The sequence below is a fragment of the Panulirus ornatus genome, chromosome 1, assembly GCF_036320965.1.
Source record: "Panulirus ornatus isolate Po-2019 chromosome 1, ASM3632096v1, whole genome shotgun sequence".
Classification (NCBI taxonomy): domain Eukaryota; kingdom Metazoa; phylum Arthropoda; class Malacostraca; order Decapoda; family Palinuridae; genus Panulirus; species Panulirus ornatus.
The window spans coordinates 85936632-85957474 of NC_092224.1; the positions used below are offsets into that span (position 1 = coordinate 85936632).

At 38.3% G+C, this 20843-nt stretch overlaps 1 long non-coding RNA gene across 1 annotated transcript; it reads right to left on the bottom strand.

Annotated features, from left to right (window-relative positions):
- Positions 1–539: 539 nt before the first annotated feature.
- On the bottom strand, positions 540–19382 carry LOC139752807 (uncharacterized). The gene is made up of 3 exons (XR_011713594.1): positions 19322–19382; positions 2987–3202; positions 540–725 (listed from the first exon to the last, which is right to left on the bottom strand). It is a non-coding gene; the product is annotated as an uncharacterized lncRNA (long non-coding RNA).
- Positions 19383–20843: the final 1461 nt, after the last annotated feature.

A 20843-nucleotide genomic window follows, 5' to 3' on the forward strand; every position in this document is an offset into this window, starting at 1 on the left:
ATGATTTATGTCTGTTAATATGATTGTATATTCTGTATTTCTCCGTTTTTCTCTTTATTTTCATTTTTGTATGGTTTCTGTCGAGCGTCCTCCTTCTTTACTGTTGGAAGTGTTGTATTCACCTGCTGTTGAGGGTTAGAACACACCCGTCCTTAGCCTCATGGACGTTGAGGGCAAGGCTGTAAAGTTTCACTCCTGTGGCCCAGGTTGTCGTCATGTCTTTCCGTCTCTCCTTTCATACAGTCCACAGCCATACAATCTCTCCATCTCACACATAACACTTGACAACACGTAACTTTCAAGACTTGTTCTTCGTTACTATAGATATTCCTGCGGTGAGCACCACGCATTTTAGTACTGCCATTTGGCAAAGTCTAGCCGCATGCACCTGTAAGTAGATAAGTCTTTCATTCTGTATTTATATATCTATCTTCTGTTCGTCTTTCTAAATATCAACTTACTAAGTCAAAGCTTATAGATTCTCATTGGCAAGAGGATGTGTCACTGCTTTAGTGTTAGAGAAACTCCGTTATCAGCAGTCAAGGTGTAATGTTCCTCGGTTATACACAGTTCTTTCCCTTCAGAGGTGTTGATCATCTTCCACATGGCCGAGGCAAAAGTGACGTCCTCACTCTGCTCAAGCCGATGGCATCACAGGGATGGATATCGTGATGTCAGATGACCTGGCCTTAACGTCACGGGTTGGGTTGTGATCCACAGTCAACCTGCAGAAGTTGATATAGTCATATATGTGTCTTGACATACATGTTCCTGACGGATCGTGATTTTCAAGATGGATTAGACGTTATGATATTTGTATTGCTTTGGGTAAGACATTCAGAACAACAACAAAGAAAAAAATGGAAAGATCCTCAGGTATTTTTGAAAAAGTGGAAGAAACGGAACTGAAGAAGCATTCAGCTTCACCAGGTTACGTCTGACTCACTAGGAAACCATACCCACAAAAGATGAAGAGAACTGATCCTTAATGAGCAAAGACATTACAAGAAGTGGAAAAAATTACTGAAGTGAGTCATTATCTCATGAGTGAACGTAGCAGGGAGGGTATGTAACCCTGAGGAACACCGCTGGTGTTAGGGGAAAATGAGAAGGTCTAGCATAAACATTGATAGTGAGAGATTTTCAGTAAGTATGCATTACAGCTCTGGACTTCATATCATCAGAAGGATCAAATTGAGTTGGAAAGGTTCCAGAAAATGGCAACACTAGATTAATTGATCTGAAACCATTTTCTTTACAGAACCGAAGGCTTCGTGGTGTCTCAAAAGGATATCTTTATATAGATTGAAGATAAAACAGTTGCAGTGACACCGCTTTACATCAAAGTAATGAGGAATCCTGAAACAAGGAGTGATAAGCTGAAGTTCAGAGGAAAAAAAGCTGCTCACTGACATAGAGAACTTCTTTACATTTAGGATCATTTAACTATGGAATAACCTACCTGAAAAAAAGGATTACAAAGATTAGAACAATACACGCATTCAAGATCTCACTGGAGAGTTGTTTCCAGTTGGTAGGGTATCATTACCTCAAGAGAAATGAACAAATATCTTCAGTGCCTTCAACAGGTGTCATTATATGGTTCAAGGTTTCCTGTTCCCTTTCGTATCCTGCATGTGTAAGGTTCCTCCTGCGGCAGTTCACGTCAGAATGTTCATTCTCCCAGCCCATCTCCACCTGTACCAGGCCACACACCCATCCCTGAACCACTCCACCTCCAATCACGTACTCTGAGACAACTTGGAGACCGCTGGACAACCTGAGGCAGCCACGCATCAGATGAAAACCTCACCAGCGGTTGAAGAAGGAAGGTTGTGAACCAGCACGGCTAGGAGGGCGCGCATGATGTCCGCACAGGAAGGTTGTGTAGGGAGGTACGGCACGAAGGGCTGGTATAACAGCCCTGTAGGGAGGATGTGTGTGGCCTCACGGCTGGGAGGACCAGCGTAATGACCCGTAGGGAAGGTGTGCATGGCCGTAGGCAGAAGGGACTGACATAATGGTCCTGTAGGGAGGATGTATATGGCTGGGAAGGCAGACAAAGCCGTCTTGTCTTTGATCAAGTGTGTTCTTATTTTCAGGTATTTTCTCTTAAATTTAGCTACTCTAAGATGTGTTCACAATACGTTAGACAAGTACGGGAGATAGGTAGATATTGTGTCCTGAACCAATTTACCTACGTACTCTATACCGCAGTTACATGAAGGGTTCAAATTCTGCCACGGTGACCTGTTCTTATGTTGTAGAGGCAGAGTAAAGATAATGAGTAAATTGTTGGTGCCAGAATAACCTTGATCAAGATATGTTACATTCCATGTGAGACAATATCCATGTTTCGGGAGCCCTGAATCTAGATAGGAGCCAGACCTCTCCACTGCTCATGATCACTGTGACATCTGCTGCTGACCTGTTACATCATCCAGTGCCTGCTACACATCTGCAGGTCGCTCATTAAATATGCCTCGACTAATTTCCTAAAGAGTTATGACTGTCAATTCATTAAGAGACAATTAGATCCAAAACTGATTTCTTTAGGAAAAAAGACAGGTTTAGCTAACTACAGGATGTCTTCCATGTTCATTCTTTTTATTGTATCTGTTAGGGAAAAGAAGTTGAACTTAAAAAACTCTAGAAATATTTTTTCACTTTAATGCGCTTTTAAATATCGATAGATCCTTCAGGTTCCTGTTTACGAAATATTGCACAGATGAATATTTCGCAAAGCGACTCTGAAATATCATAGAAAGCTGCATATCCCTTCTCATTAAGCTATCACCAGTTAGGAGTGAAAATGTGATAATAATTGGAATGGGTATCTACCGACTCACTCTCCCAAGTCCAGTGGTTTACGTCTACCAGTATTCTGAAAAATATTAAAAGAAAATGGATCCGGCTGACCAACATTATGAGGGGGGTCTTATCCCTTAGCTTTGAGAACTGAAAGCGTAGTGGTGAAGCTCCTCACCATGATGGGCCAGTTGCAGGTAGTCAAGTCTGTGTCCCACACGAGCCTAGAGATGCAGAGGGCCTCGTAAGTGGTGTCCTGAGAGCAAACACAGAACCTCTTCAAGTCAGCGGGGTGAGTTGGGAAGATGAATGGACTGTCGTGAGCGGGACATTGAGTGAGGACACACATGCCAACCACCACCACAACGGCCCCGACCAGGACATACGCCTTCATCTGCCACACAAGTGAAAGACAAGGTGATCAACACAGGCCTAGGGCAGAGGTAACGGTGATGACGGTTGTGAATGACCAGAAATGGCACCAGTCATATGGGCAGTGTATATAACAACCTGAAACTGTTCTACTTTATCTTAACACACAGATATTGTCCTCCAGTTTCCTGATACAGCGAGTATTTAGTATACTAGTTCGTGAAGTGAGTCTTTAGTATACTACTTTGTGAAGTGAGTCGAGTACACTAGTTCGTGAGCGAGTCTTTAGTGTACTAGTTCGTGAAAATACTCCAGCTTAAGTTCTTGACTTTATCATACTCTCCACTTTACAAACATACTCTTGTTCATGTGTATTGGTTTCTTACTGTACTTATTTCTCTACTCTGCCCTGCTGAATTCTTTACTGTGCGGCTGTGTGGGGCGAGGTTATTGTGTCTGGGCTATGTTCATCCCGTGAGCGGAACCGCAAAAGGAGGACTACAGGGGTCGCAAAGGCTTCTGGCCAGACCCCACGAGACAGATCATTGTATAAATCGCTACCAAGTTGGTTCATTACATAAGGTAATTGTCTTTTGTGCAATAAGTTTGCCTACTGGATCCAAAAAGTGGATACAGTCTCAGAATTTTAATATACTCCGTTTTCAGTATATTCTCTTTCCTCTAAGATTCTCTTTCCTCTAAGAGACTGTGTAGCTCACTACTAGATTGGTTCTTTGGTATACCCATTCTTGTAAGTTTTATATATTTTTCTATTTTAATGTTTTACTGCAGAGGCTGCGCTGTAAATGATGCAGCGACTAATATCTAACGGCAAGTTATACTGGCTTAATGAGGACAAGTTACCAAACAGGTACAAGAAACCTGAAGGTACCTTTGCCATGTCACCCCTTGTTAAAAGACAATAATGGGATTAGATTTATAGGAGTCTTTAATGAAACAATTTCTAATACGTAGTCCCCATACTTCAGCCATTTCAGATGAAAAAAAAAAACAAAGGATGTTCAAGAAAGTGGAATTATACAATGACTTCTCCCCAGTGTCCTGTGTCATAATACTGCTTCAATCTTGACAGAGGATAAAGTCTTATCTTTGTATATGTCATGCTTCCAGGACATTAAATATATTTTTCATAAAGTGCAACAAAACAACCTGCAGATTAAGAGATATAAAGAATCTAAAGAGAAGAGATATAAGCAGTCTTATCAGATGGTAGAACTGTGAAAGACAATCGTAATGAAACAGAGTTCATGAAAAATGAAGAACAACAGAGCCTTAGGGATCGAAGAAGCATAAACTTCTCTTGGTAAAATAAGGCTTAAAATACGCGTTTCATTCGGAATGCGTATTTCTTTCTTTTTCAAAGTAACCAACATATCATGAACCAAAGTATTCCTCAATCACGGCTATACAACTTGAAAATTAGTACGAAAAGACAAAAATACATCTGGAAATGATCTTGGATCCTCAGGTGTTAAGACTATATCAGGTCTTAAGACTATATCAGAGTTAAAAGTTTTTAACAAAACAGGAACATCAAGCAAATTTTCACAGTAATTTAATACTAATAAGTTTTTATTCACAAATGGTTCTCTAGGTTGAACAATGTAAAAAAAAAGGATTCCTGGGAAGATTACAGGCTGAATCAAAGAAATGCTTGGGATATTATAATTTGCAACCAATGTTATAGATATTGCAGAGTTCATCATCATTGAATTTTGGACCACATATGTGAAATGCTCAAAGAAATACTGATGATAACACAGAATATTTCACTTCATTGTGATCAGTAGAGTAGTTGTAAATATATGAACAGACAAGTGCTCAAGATCATTCAGACTGGAGAACTTGGGGGCATCAATGCCCCCAACCATCTGCATGGGTGGAAGTTATCCATTCCCTATGGTGAACGTTAAAATCCCTTAGGTAAAGGATCTCAGCTTGCAGTTGAGAGGAAGAAAGATATAAATTTTTAGAATTAGGAGAGCAGTAGGCAAAGCATAGAACATTGGTAATTGTGAGACAGACCTTGAATCAGTTAACATCAAAGTTCGAGGACTCAAGGTCCTAGAGGCGTGCAAGAACAGGAATAAGAACACAGAAGACCTCTTGACATGAATTGTATGTGAAGATTAAAGCTGGGTATACAAAAGGGGCTGGTGACATCATTAGACAACTGGGTCTCAGAGAGACGTAAGATATAAGGAGAGGTACTAAGATGGCGTTCAACAGAAGAGAGGTTACTACAGAAACCACCAATGTTGGTTTAGTGAAAATCAAAAGAATCAGGTCTATTAGAGAGGGAAGGGTCACGGGAGGGGCCGGTACTATTACTGCCAAAACCGGCAGAGTCAGGTGGGAACCTAGAGATTCTTAGCACCCCATTATTTTGGGGACTAGGGGCCATAAGTTCATTGGACTGTATCATGATTACCTTTAAAAATGAAATTGCTAACAGGAGATGGCAAAAGAACTTCTGCAAAAACAATAAACGAGATTTGAGTAGGAGATGGTAGGACTAGCCCGGTAGTCCCGTTTGATGAGACAGAAAGTAAGACTAGCAATCCTGACATGGAGGGTGTAAGATGGTTCTGGGCACCACTTTAACACTCCTGGGTCAGGACGACAGCACTGCCCTGGGCAGCTGTCATCAACAGCCTATTACCTAAGGATGAGATATTTGATGAGTTAGCTGGAGTATTGGGGGGAGGGAGCTGGCAGCAGAGTCACACAAGAGAGCGTTGTCACAGTACACCCTAAATTTGCAGAGGTCACAGGAGGGGCCATTACTCTACTACCTGAGCCCTCCCTATCTTTAGCTGCAAAGTAATTACATAATGAAGCCTTCATATTCTACATTTCGGTGGTCTAGAGCAACTTATCTCCCACCCTACCCATATTCCTGACTGCTGTGACCACTCTCATGATATTCTGAATCTGTCTTTCACCTCTAATTCATCCCACTGTAACTACATAATCTTGTCTCAAATTGGTTCATCTAACCAAACTCTCATAAATGTATCCACTATAATGGCACTTCCCACTCCAGCAGCCCTTTCTAAGCACAATTACTGTCACCCCAACAAAGCTGAACGGAATAACTTATGGAAATTCTTTACTGACTTTCCTTGCGTAAGTTACTGTCTCATATATGGTGATGCTCCTTTGTCCGACAAATGCATAGCAGGGATTATTGTTGTGGGAATGCAAACATTTATCCCCTATTCCTGCAAGATGATGTCTTCTTCCATTCCATGGTTCAACCATTCCTGTTCTGAGGCCATTTATTGTTGGGCTTGGCCTATGCCCCTCCTCATAATCTCTTTTTGGACTTTCCAAAAGGCACTTCTCTCTTTGGACACAACTAAGGCTTACGGTCCTGTTGGCATCAATCCCCATGTACTGAAAGAGTGTGCTTCTGAACTTGTGCTTGTGCTTCTTGTCTATTCTGCTTCTAATTAATATCCAGAACTTTTCCTTCTTCTTGGAAACATGCAGTGATACATATCCCCAAAAGTGTGGCTGTTCTAATCCTTCTAACTATCATCCATTGCTTTGAAATTTACCATTTTCAAAATCTTTGAATCCCTCCTCAACTCCCAATACCTCAGACATCTTGAATCTCACAGTTTTCTCTGATCACCAGTATGGCAAGATCCACTGGTGATATTCTTTCCTATCTTACTAAATTGATGTTTGGTCATCATCCCTGAAAGATTTGGGGGAATCCTCCTAGTTGCCTTTGGCATATCTGAAGCATTTGACAGGGTTTGGCATCACAGTCTCATCTCTAAGCTCCCTTCTTTTAGATTCCCTCCCTCATGTCTAACTTCCTCTCTGGCTGATGTATCTCCATGGCTGTTGATGGATCAGGGTCCCCCCTTTCTCCATTAACACCTTTTCTCCTTTTTATCAACAATTTCCTTTCTTCCAAAAATAACCAACTGCACTCATATGCTGATGACTCAGCACTGCATTCCTCCACATCCTTCAATTCTGCTCTTTGTTCTCTTATTCGATCTGTATCTCATCTCGACACATCTTTCTCCATAAACTCAGACTTGGATAGGATATCTCAGTGGGGTAGAGGAAATCTGCCTAAGTCTAATGCCCCCAAGACCCAGTTTTTACACACCTCTCTTTGGAAAACTCCTCACAACCTTCTTCTTTCTTTAATTTCATCTCTTGACTCAGTGTTCATGCTTGGTATTACTGTGACAAACACTCTTTCTTGGAACCCCCACATTATGGAAATAGCTAAGTCTGCCTCTTTGAAATTGGGAGTCTTGTTTAGATGCTAAGATCTCTTTTCTTTTGAAGAGTTGCTCTGCTTATAAAAAGAATTGACCTTTCCTTGTATGGAATACTGCTCTCATGTCCAGGGTGGTTCTAGTTCTGCAGCCTTATTTGACAGTCGAAAGTGATCCGACTTATAAACTCTCCCAGACTAACTTCAAAATTTGACCAGCTTGCCTTACGCCACAATGTTGGTTCACTTTCCCTCTCCTAAAGGTATTGTTTTGGTTTCTGCTCCCAGGAGCTGGCTGCTTGTACACCCACCACTAGCTAAACCAAGCAATACTCGGCAAATTGCTGCGTCACATGATTACCGTGTGGCTGTAGGTAACTCAAAGTAGGCCATTTAGGTAAGTTTCTTTCCCTACACCTCAAAGCTTTGGAACTACCTTCTCATGTCTTTCCCAATAACTATGATCAGGCACATTTTAAAAGACAGCCTATTCACTTCCTCCTGAACTCATAGATACTTTTCCTTGTAAGACAGCCTATTCACTTCCTCCATGAACTCGTAAATACTTTTCCTTGTCACTTCTTTTTCCCTTTCATAATCCTGTATATTTCCATTAAGTCCCAGCCTCGATGTGGACTTTCGTCCATGACAAGAGCTCCAACATAAAAAAGATAATATATATAGTTGAGGGAATAATTGTGGAGCATGGGGTATTCATTAAGTAATGTGAATGGAAATGGTAAATAGCCTGTAGAGTTGTGTGCTGAAAAAGGACTGGTGAATAGGAATACCTGGTTTAAAAAGAGGGACTTACACACACGTACATGTATGCAAGTAGGAAAGATGATCAGCGTACACTATTTGGTTACATATGAATTAGTAGGCATGCAAATCAAAGACTATTGGATGTGAATACGCTAAGAGGTGCAGCTGATGTGATGTCCAATCATTACCCTGTAGAGGTGAAGGTTAAGATTTGCAGAGGTTTTCTGAAAAGAGGAAACATTATAGGTGAAGAGAAAGTGGAGAGAGTAAGTGAGCATGGAAAAGAAATTTGTGTGAAAAAATACCATGAGAGACTGAGTGTGGAATGACAAAAGTTAGAGTAAACATAACTAGGTGAGTGGGTGAGAAATGGGAGGTATTTAAAAAAGCAGTGGTGGCATGTGTGAGAAATGCATGTGCTATGTGCAAGGAGAGAGGTGGGCTCATTAAAAAGGGTAACGAGTAAAGAGAATGATGAAGTTGCTTGTGAAAAAAAAAGGTATATAGTCACCACATATATGGATGGAGTGCAATTAATTGGGAGATGTATAAGAAAAACCAGCAGGAGGCCAAGAGAAAGGTACTGGGCTTGAAAAACAGGGCAAATGAGAGTCAGTGGTGAGCTAGTATCAGTAATCTTTACAGAGAATAAGTTGTTTTGGAAGGGAACAGTGGTGAAGGGGGAAAATGAGGAAGTAGTAGGAGGAATTAATGTTCATAAATGAACATTAATGGTATTTTCTTTTATAACAGCAATGCACTGAACACTTTACAAAAAAAAAGTATCCTTACTCCTGCTGTCTTGGTAAAGTGGCAAGTGTGAATGTGAGATGCATCTCTGAATAATTTTGGTAGCTCCTCTGTATATTATATTTAATCTTGGTGCATTATACTTGCTTGAAAACAGTACGGTCTGCATTATATATTTTGATTAATGCAAAATGGGAAACTTATTATTCGCCTTTGGGGATGAGTTACCCCATAAGAATTTGCAAATATCACAGGTGTTTAGAATATAATTAAGACTGCACACATGTACATGTTTTTGTATATATGTATTCTGTCTATCTATCTATATCTCTGACACCTGTTCCAATTGGAACTACCTCAAAGGAGTGGCCATGGCAACAGGGTCTCCATAACTAAAGAAATGTAGTGTCACTTCTTTACCTTTAGTGCCTCACCCTTAACAGGCCACTGGCAGAGGGCAAGTCTAGTAGTGCATTGTTTGTGGAGGCTCTTACCTAATGTTCCTAATGACTGCTTCTATCTAATGCTCCTACCTACTACTTCTATCTAATGCTCCTGCCTAAATCTTCTTACCTACTTCTTCTATCTACTGCTCATACCACTTTGCCAAAAGGCAGGGCTAGCACATAATGCTCACCACAGTAAATCTAGAGTTATGAAGAATGAGCTGCATGAGTTAAGTGTAGTTAAGTGTTATAATGACAATGAGAGATTGTATATTTGTGGACAGAATGCCAGTAGTCCACATGTTAGTGAGGCAGAAAGAAAACCTAATAACCCTGCATTACTCACACTCACTCCCAACCCTCTTCCCCACACACTCTCTCAAATTCAGTCACCAACCCCTGCAGTTTCTCACTCGAATCAGCATTAATGGGATGAATAGGGCTTCAGTAATCTGTACCTTCTTAGCTAACACATGGAAAAAAATCTGTCAGGCCTCACTGCTCACTTGTTCTTCTAGTTAACCTACTGTACAGGATAGCTTTTATTATGTGAATCTCTTCCTTTATTCTTAGTGTTTGCACATTACATGTTGATTCAAACTATTCACAAAAAATTTGAGAGACTCAGTATTAACAAGAGATGAAGGAGGATCTCCAACAAACTGGTAATTGCATGTTAGCTTTTGTAGTTTCATAGCTTTACATTAGTCACCATTTGAATAAGGGGCACACTGTATGAATTTTCCTCTTATAAATATCATGAACAAGTGATAAAAATCAGTTTGAGGGCTGGTAGGATTATAGTCAGGAATGTATCTTATTCTTACATATCATAGTGCTGAATAACTTGAATACAATATTCTGTACTCCATTCTTTGCTTAAAAACTTTGATTATTAATGTACCTAAATAGTGCTGAATAACTTGAATACAATATTCTGTACTCCATTCTTTGCTTAAAAACTTTGATTATTAATGTACCTAAACTACACTCTATGTTTCCTGAGATTTCACCTATCTTTTTGTGTGGAAAAATAGGTTGAAAATCTTTCCCAGGACCATGACCCCCCGTATCTCATTGAATCCTATGGTAAAGATGTGATCCCACCAAGGTGTGATTTCCACAAATGCATCCTCAACTTGAAGCAGAGATCAGGTGTGGCAGCAAAGTCAATAAACAAAAACAAAAAAGTAAAATGAACTGTGCACTATTTTTTGTAGAAATGATAACGATTTGACTATGTGCACATACAAATCTACATCACCTCCAAAAGCTTTACAGGAATAATATAAATGCTTTTAACAGCAAAGATATACAAATATCTATATTTACTTTAACAACTGCTCCCCTGATATCCTGTATGAAATAAAAATAGTTTTTTCAATCCCTCATCTTATAAATGCAAAACAAGCTTTAAAACATGTTACACCTGAAACTGTTATGAACTTTACCATATCACATGCTTTGAGGCATGTGAAAACTAAACCTGTGACTTAATGATAAGTTTGCAAAGATATGTAACTTTCCAACAACAGGAGCTTTGATCTGAGAGCTATCATATGGAATACATATATCTAATGTTTAAGTAATTTAGATCACCTTTAATAAACATCACTAATCCACAATTTAAACCGTATTACAAAACATGACTGGAATTGTAATTGATAACTCATGTGTTACCACATAAGGAAAGCAAGGCTAACATTATGAGTCAGGGCTTAAGGTCACTTGTCAGAATTCCTGGTCTCCTGTCATACTGTATAATATCAGAAAGGTAGGAATATTTAAATTTGTGTTGGGTGTACATATAATAAAAACAAAACAAACTGATTTTTTGGCATTCACAGTACACACATAAAATATGTAATGAACTTTTTTTGCTATGAAAAGGCGAAGCTATTAAAACTATTTAATTCACCCATTTTTTATTCAAACTATTCACCATTTCCCACGTAAGCGAGGTAACATTAAGAACAGAGGACTGGGCATTTGAGGGAATATTCTCACCAGGCCGCCTTCTCTGTTCCTTCTTTTGGAAAAAAAAAACAAAAAAAAAACAAGGGGATGATTTCCAACCCCCCGCTCCCTCCCCTTTTAGTCGCCTTCTACGACACGCAGGGAATACATGGGAAGTATTCTTTCTCCCCTATCCCCAGGGATATATTAAGATTTAAGCAGCAAAGTTACAATCTACTCGGAAAGTTACAGGATTTTTCATGTTCTGATGATCTATTCATGTGTTTTACCTTCATATACTTAAACCATATTATCCACAATCATCAGATCCCTTCCCTCTATTGAATTATCCATGGCCAGTTACAGAAGTAATTGATCTGTAAGAAAATGTGACAAATATCATGATCAGGATAATCCTCCACAAATGGAAGCAAGAAAAATAAGAAGAATTTATTGATTTGTAATAAATATGCTCTGTTGTGGAAGAATAGTTCAATCACACTGCTCACATTTTTACGAAAATCCATAGCTAATTAGATATGCATTTACCGTTAAATGTGATTTTTATTTTCGTTAACCCTGGAATTCAGATTCATTACTGTTTCCTGTTGTACTGGTAATTTTATTTATTTTAAACATAATAGGAACTCCTAATGAAATCTACATATTTTTCTTTAAAGTCAAATCAAGAAACACCTTAAGCCCTCTAAGTGCCCAATTGAAATTTTAGCCCCCAGCAAACAAAAAAGTGAAAATCATGAAAAATATACATTTTGTATTTTCTTGTGAATCAAGCCAACTGTTCCTAGTTTAGAAAAATAGTTGTTTGCAACACTACAGAATCCTAAGTACCAGTAACCACTTTATTTGAGTGGGTGAAATAAAATCATCAGAACAATTATTTTACCAACAAAATAGAATAAGATTTGGGTAGAAGAGTTTTAGCCCTCCCCACAACATTATTAATTACTGTAGTTTAACAAAAAACAAAGTGGTCATTAACAGGTAAAAAAATTAATTTCATGGTCATGGTAATTTTTCACAAATGGAAGCAAGACAAAATGAAATTACTATTTGGAGACGATACTTGCGTTAATGAGGAATAACTCAAATACCGTTCTTACTTTCTACAGAAAATTCCATCTCTGCTAACTTAAGATATGTATACAGTAAACTATGACTTTCTGTGTTATCCTTAAAATTCAGTTTCATGAGTGCATACAAGGTATTACCATTTCCTATTTTTTCTCCATACTTGATCACAATTTCCCATGTTAGTGAGGTATTGCCAGGAACATGCGGAGAAGGGCCACATTTAACCCCATCCATTTTCTAGCTGTCATGTGTAATGCAGTGAAATTACACTCCCTGTCCACAACCAGGCCTCACAGACCTTACCATGGTTTATCTCATATGCTTCACATGCCCTGGATCAGTCCACTGACAGCATGTCGACCCCTGTATACCAAAGCGTTCCAATTTACTCTAACCATTCACCCTCCTGCATGTTCAGCCCCTGATCACTCAAAGTCATTTTCACTCCATCCTTACCTTTCCATCTTGAATTTGCCCTCCTCTGCACAGTCTTATCTATTGCCCATACCTTGCATCCATGTAATAATGCTGGGACTACTATACCTTCAAACATACCCATCTCTGCCCTCCCAGATAAGAAACTCTTTTTCCACATTCTTCAGTGCCTCCAGAACCTTCGCCCCCTCACCCATCCTATGACTCACTTCCGCTACCATGGTCCCACTCACTGCAATGTCTTAGAAATCTGGCATACGAAGAAAGGCTAAAACCATTGGATCTCTTCTCCCTTAAAAAACATAGACTTTGTGGGGACTTAATCCAAGTGTTCAAAATTCTGAACAAGTTCAGTAAAGTAAATCATGATCATCTTTTTTGAATACAAGAAAATATGGTCACCAGGACAAATGGAACAAAACTCAAGGCTAAAAGATGTAGTATTGACATAGGAAAAAGCTCCTTTTCCTATAGGTGTGTTGAGCACAGGAATAAGTTACCGTCAGACAAAGTGAATGCTAAGACTATAAATACCTTCGAAAGTTGTTTAGACAAATATTTTACAAATTCAGGTATACACTTTAGGAAAACACCAGAAATACACTATAAGTGACAGTAATATCAGGGACAGTAGAAGGAGAATGTGTAGCAGTGGGGAGTCAGTGATAGCTTAAAATACTGATGAGTGGAATTACATTTTCTTGTCTAGTTAAACTTTTTTTTTTTACCAGACAACCCAATCAGGCCTACCTTTGACTGTCTTTCTCATGTTAACTCATGTATCTGAAACACTTCATTTCCTCCAATTTTTCTCCATTTAAACTCACACCCCAACTAACCTGCACCTCAACTTTGTTAAACCTAATAAACTTGCATTTATTCACATTCACTCTTGGCTTCCTCCTTTCAAACAACCTTCCAAATTTAGTCATGATTATCAGCTAAGGAAGTTACCAGAGTTTTCAGATGTTCTAATGATTTATCTAAGTTGTTCATTTACTGTTACTTTACCCTGATCTTCATACTCCTACCCACTATGAAAACAGATTATTGAAAAAGAATTTAATAATCCCCACAAAAAATAATGGATATCATGATCATAATTTTTTGGAAGTGGAATAAAAATATATGTAATTTTTAATATGCAACAATTAGGTCAAGTTATGGAAGAACAGCAAAATCACTGTTTTTACAAAAAAAAATTTCACAGCTAATTAGAGATTATGTAATGTAAATCATGACTCAATCTCTAACTGTCATGTGTGATGCACTGAAATCATAGGGGAGAAAGAATGCTTCCCACATATTCCCTGCATGTTGTAGAAGGCGACTAAAGGGGCTGGGAGGGCTGGAAACCCTCCCCTCCATGGATTTCAATTTCTAAAAGGGGAAACATATATATGTATATACACATAGGTACACATGTACATATTCATACTTGGTCACCTTCATGGATTTCAGTTTCTAAAAGGGGAAACATATATATGTATATACACATTTGTACACATGTACATATTCATACTTGCTCACCTTCATCCATTCCCAGTGCCACCCTATCCCACAGGAAACAGCATCGCCACCTCCTGCGTCAGCGTGGTAGCACCAGGAAACAGATGAAGAAAAGCCACATCTGCTCACACTAATTCTCTAGCTGTCATGTGTGATGCAATGAAACTATAGCTCCCTATCCACATCCAGGCCCCACAGACCTTTTCTATGGTTTACCCTAGACGTTTCACATGCCTTGGTTTAGTCCATTGACAGCACCTTGACCCCAGTATACCATATCGTTCCAATTCACTGTATTCCGTGCAAGGCCATAGTGTTCATGCAGGATGGGGCTCCCCGCTACTTTACCAGATTAGTCACTGATTGGCTTAAGGACTGTGCACTGGAGTTTCTCAGTGACTGTCCTAGGAGTTAATCCAATAGAAAACTTGTGGGTAGTTCTGAAAATGAAATTATCTAAAAGGGATACTTCAATGCTATCCAAGTTGGAGGCAGCCATTTGTGAAGTTTAGGACCCTAAATGACTTCAGAAGCTTGCTGACAGTTCCTGGTCATTTCAAGGGCTGCATAAAAGGGAAACCAATAAAGTACTAGCTGAAGGTGAATACATAGTTTTCATGGTTGTATTTCATGTTTAAATTTATTGGTTGTATTACAGCTCCCTCGCACCTCCTTCAATGGCAGGAACCATAAATCTATTATACATCTTCATTGAAACTAGCTTTGTATAATGGCCCTTTGTTCTAGATGCTAACTGGAAAGCTCATTGTGAATATGAAAATATCTGTGCAGGACCAATATACCTCACCTTTTACATTAAACATTGAAGTGTAGGATATCAGGGAAAGTGAGGTGTTAAAAAGAGTAGAAGTAGGTAGCTAGTATAAAAAAAAATCATAAAAACCTCTTAAAAGCTTAACCTAATCTCCCTTACACTGATAATTTATTTTAGGGCTTGATATTCTAGTTCAACTAAAATATACCAGTCACCTTCATGAAAAGGGACCACCTACATGTCACCTTACATAAACAAATGAACAACTGAGCAGTCCCAGCAGGAAAAGAATAAATTGTCAGTATATTTATACTGTCATGTTGCCTACTAGGTGAGGCTGCATGACACTTTTTAAGTTTCTCTGATATTTTACATGAGATTTTTTTTAAATTTGATATTTTACAAAATTATTAACTATCTTTACTTTAATCAACTCTACATTTTCCATACCATACACAATCCTTACCATCCCATTTGATACTGATCAATTAAACATAATGACAAAGCACTCTTAATGACTGTCAACATAATCTCTAAACACTACATTTTAATTACAAAACACAATTAGTCAGCATTGAAACTTAATGATGTTTTAGAGCTATTCTAAAATTACCAAGTTTTATTGTAATTGCACTGGTAATTTGGACTCCTATTAAATCTCTCTCTTTCTCTAAAACAAAGAAGTAACTTCGTCCTTTTGATGCCCAGGTGAGTTTTTTGTTGTGTTTAAAAATGGTGAAGCAACTTTTTTGAGTGAAAAAATTATTTCTTTTCCTATGAATTAAGACAATCATTAGAAAAACATTACCATATGAGACAATTCTAATTACATAAAATATATCTGAACATTCATTTACACGAGTAGGTACACAAAAACTATCAATATCAAAACCATTGTTTTCATTTATTAAATAAGAATTAAGCAGCAGAGAACTTAGCAGCTGGGGATGTTACAAGGAGTTATTGGATTTTCAAGTTCTGATGAGTTAATCATGTTTTCATCAGGGGAAAATATGGGAAAATACATGATCTTCAAAGCCACCATACTAAAAATTCATTGAATTGCTTGAAAATTATCACCTCCCCTTTTCCTGCCCCATTCTGAAAAAGATTCTGAGTGATTGGGGCCTGAACATGCAGGAGGGTGAAAGGCATGATGCAAGGAATAGAGTGAACTGGAATGATGTGGTATACTGGGGTAGACGTGCTGTCAATGGATTGAACCAGGGCATGTGAAGCATCTGGGGTAAACCATGGAAAGTTTTGTGGGGCCTGGATGTGGAAAGGGAGCTGTGGTTTTGGTGCATTATACATGACAGCTAGAGACTGAGTGTGGACGAATGTGGCCTTTGTTGTCTTTTCCTAGTGCTACCTCGCACACAAGCGGGGGGAGGGGGTTGTCATTTCATGTTGTGGGGTGGTGACGGGAATGAATAAGGGCAGACAGTATGAATTATGTACATGTGTATATATGTATGTCTCTGTGTGTATATATATATATGTATACACTGAGATGTATAGGTATGTATATGTGCATGTGTGAACGTGTATGTATATACATTTGTATGTGGGTGGATTGGGCCATTCTTTCGTCTGATTCCTTAAGCTACCTCACTAACACGGGAGACAGCGACAAAGTATAATATATAACCTAATATAATTAAGCACTAAAGAAACATGGGGGAAGGAGAAATCTGCAGGTGGTTCAGTTTCTTTAGTACCATAGTTTAGAAAAAGAAGTGTGTATTGATTTGTTAAAGAAAAATGTTTTTATAAATGAAAGCAAGAAAATTAAACATCTACAAATGAAAATGATGGTATGGGTAAAATTCAAGAAGGATGCATGTTTTCTAGAACTGTAATTTGCATTCTACTCTTTTGGAATAATTGTTGTCACTGTAAAGAGTTATCTAAGAGAGAAATATTTTTTTCATTCTCAAGAAAATATTTTTTCAGTATTATATAAATGTTAGTGGTAGGGTTAGGGTGGAGAGGAAATGTGGGGCCAAATAATGTATAAGTAATGTAACTTACCATTAAATAAAAAAACAAAGATAACCTGCCAATCTTAATGCTTCAGATACTTTTAGGTTCTGTTATCAGTGAAATTTCATCAATATCAAAATATGTACTCCATCACAACTTGAGTGAGTCTAGATGTCTGCAGATAAAGGAATCTACATCTGAACTCACCCAAAATATTTGGAAAACTCAGATTGTCAAATTCTGATAATACAAGGCAAGGCAGCATTCTGTGGAATGTATAAATGATATAAGAAAACTCGCATTTCTAGACTCTACTGGCACATTTTATTGTATAAAAGCTGCGGTCAATTTGCATAATGACTTATGAACTAATAAAGTTTTATAAAACCTGAACAAGCACCAGACAGGTGATTTTTGTCTACAGTCCGTAACATGGTCACTTTTCTAATGTCCTCAAGTTACACACAATGAAATTGAAAAACGATGTTGGGATTCATTAGGCATCCCTCCTACTTGTATACTCGTAATTAGATTTGAATGGACTCAACTGTTCATTTTGTGTTTTTATCCCACACTTTTCTCACTTCAAAACCCTGCCCATTTTATGAAAACTTGAAATTAATGGAGTTAGATGTGGTAAACCTACAATCCAACACTATGTATCACTTTCACACAAATGAATCCATTGGCACTAATTTCATTAAACTCTCTAGAAAATGCATGTATGTTTACTTAGAATTTTACCCATTATATTTCTACTTAGCTAACAGTTGTTTTCAAGTGAGGATGAATAAGGCTTTAATAAGTTCTGTTAACTTTTAAGATTGTAATTATCCACATTATCCTTGATGTCTATAACCCTTACTGCTTTACCTATTATCATTTAATACTAATTGGTGCTTCCTTAAATCATGATCAGCAATTGTTCTTGTATTCCCTAAATGCTACACTAATACTGCAAATCACAATCAGTCAGTGTTCATGGTTTACTTTGAATAAGCATTTTCATTTCATAGAAATTATGTAATTTATTAACCTGAATGAACACTATCAATACCATTATATTTTCTTCTGAATTATGCGTTGCTTGGAGATATTACACATTTTCAAGTCCTAATAATTCATTCAAGTGTTTTATCAACGTTCCCAAAATCCCGCACTTTTCCTGATGTTCATACCCCTTGATGCTATTGATTCTACAGCCAATAGTGCCATGAAGCAACAGCCATTTGCTGCTTGGGGAAGTTCCATGGGGTTTTCTGTCATGGTATATTAAAATGTTTTCATCTTTTACTTAACATCTCATTTTCTCTGACCTTTATAGCCCTCCCCATTTTTCGCTGAAGGTTTCATAGTGGAATAAATTGAATCTTTACTTAATTCAGTACCAGTAAAAATTCATGAAAAGTGAGCATTTACAATATGTTTGCTAATTCTAAATTCATTTACAATATGTTTGCTAATTCTAAATTCATACATCTTTTATATGAGTTTCCCGCTGTCTCTGCCGACCATAACAAAATCATTTGATCTGCCATACATTACAAGCAATTGGAGTCACTATTCCCAGTTTCAGCTCTTTAACCGACATATAAATCATTACAATACTTGATTGCTGCAGAGGAACTACTGATCTTGGGTGACATCAGTCCAGCAGCAAGGTGCGACAAAAACGCAAAATGTGTCAAAATATACCAATAACACTGAGTACGATAGGTATGTTTCCTCATTTGTGCTCAAATGACCACGCAGAACTTAGCATATGAATAAATCACTGATAATCATAGAGAAACATGTTTAAACCTTAGCGCCAACACAAAGCCTTAAAGGTAACATTTCAAACGACGGATGCGCGTCTTCTGATTTCAGAGTTTGGGATTTTCCTTAATTTGCTTAAACAGGTATATAAAACCTGCCTCTTTCAATGTTTCAGATATTTTGCGGTTTCTTATTAGTGAAACTGCATCATCATAATACGGACTCTAACACTATGATGTAATTAAATGTGTTCCACCTAAAATGCCACTTCCTATTTGCACTCTGTCCATTGTAAGGGTTCTATTTCACCACTACAGTTACTTTCTTTAGTATTTCCTCGCATACGTATTCTACAATATATTAAATAGCCCAGAAACAATGATATACACCTAAACTTACCGCGAGAGAAATGGCTGTTTGCGCGAGAACGTCTTCGGCTACAATGGCAGGTTAAGAACAGTACGTGCACCACACAGATGTCTCCCAATTATGATGTCATGATTAAAGTTTCCTAACGTTTATTCATCCTCATAGCACACAAACTTCACCTTCAACCTTCACTGCTTCTGAAGACGTTTACATAGTTTCATTATGACATGCGTCGTGGTATTATTAAATACATATATTCATTACTTTACCATTACCGATCTCGGCCTATTATTTTTAAGTGTGTGGCGATTACACTGTTTGGTCATTCGTTTCATCGTTTATTCTATGTCAAACGCCAGCACAGCGATCAAACATATATCTCAAAGATGAGGATTCTTGGTATATCTTATTAACATTCCAACAACAGTGCGTCATATGCCTAAATATAATACAAATCAATTTTTAACAAGTGAAACCTTATAATGGTGAATATTTCACTTCTCGTGAAGTGAACATACAGGAGGTTGAGTGCAAGGAATCGAGTGAATTGGAACAATGTGGTATACCGGGGTCGACGTGTTGTCGAATTGATCGAAGCAGGGCATGTGAAGCGTCTGGGGTAAACCATGGAAAGTTTTGTGGAGAGGGAGCTGTGGTTCCAGTGCATTACACATGATAGCTAGGGACTGTGAACGATGTGGCCTTTGTTTTTTCCTACCGCTACCTCGCGCCGGGGAGAGGGGGGTTACCCTTTCATGGATGAAGACAGCGAGTATGTATGCATATGTACATGTGTATATTCCTATGAGTCCATGGGGAAAACGAAACACGAAAAGTTCCCAAGTGCACTTTCGTGTAATAATCACATCATCAGGGGAGACACAAGAGAGGAATATAACAGTCAGTTGATATACATCGAAGAGACGAAGCTAGGACGCCATTTGGTAAACGTGATTGTCCAAAACATACAACGAGTGTTCATAAACTTATCATTTTCCCTGTGGACTCATAGGAATATCTTGATCACGCGCAAAATTGTGATCCTTTCCAACATTTTCAACCGCGTTTGTACCATCGGTGAAAATAGGAACGTACTCTCTGCCGTCTTAGTTATTGCTGGAATGATGCAAGATAATTCTCATAAGTGCACATTTCTCTAAACAGGTGTTCTTACTGACGACCGAGCTACATTCCTCGCGTTCTTGGTCCTCTCAGTTGCTCCAGTCTGATTCATCATGTAGGGAAGCTTGTTGATATAGTAGCCTACTTTCTCAAAGTTGTTCTTCTCCTCTTACACATTATTAAGCGCGTCCATTCAGAGCATGTCGACCCCAGTATACCACTTCGTTCCAGTTCACTCTGTCAATTGCAAGCCTCTCGCTCTCCTGCATGTTCAGGCCCCGATCGCTCAAAATCCTTTTCATTCCATCCTTCCATCTCGAATTTGGTCTCCCCATTCTCCTCGTCCCCTCCACTTCTGACATATGTATCCTCTTTGTCAGAATTTCACAAATCATTCTCTCCATAAGTCCAAACCATTTCAGCAAAGCCT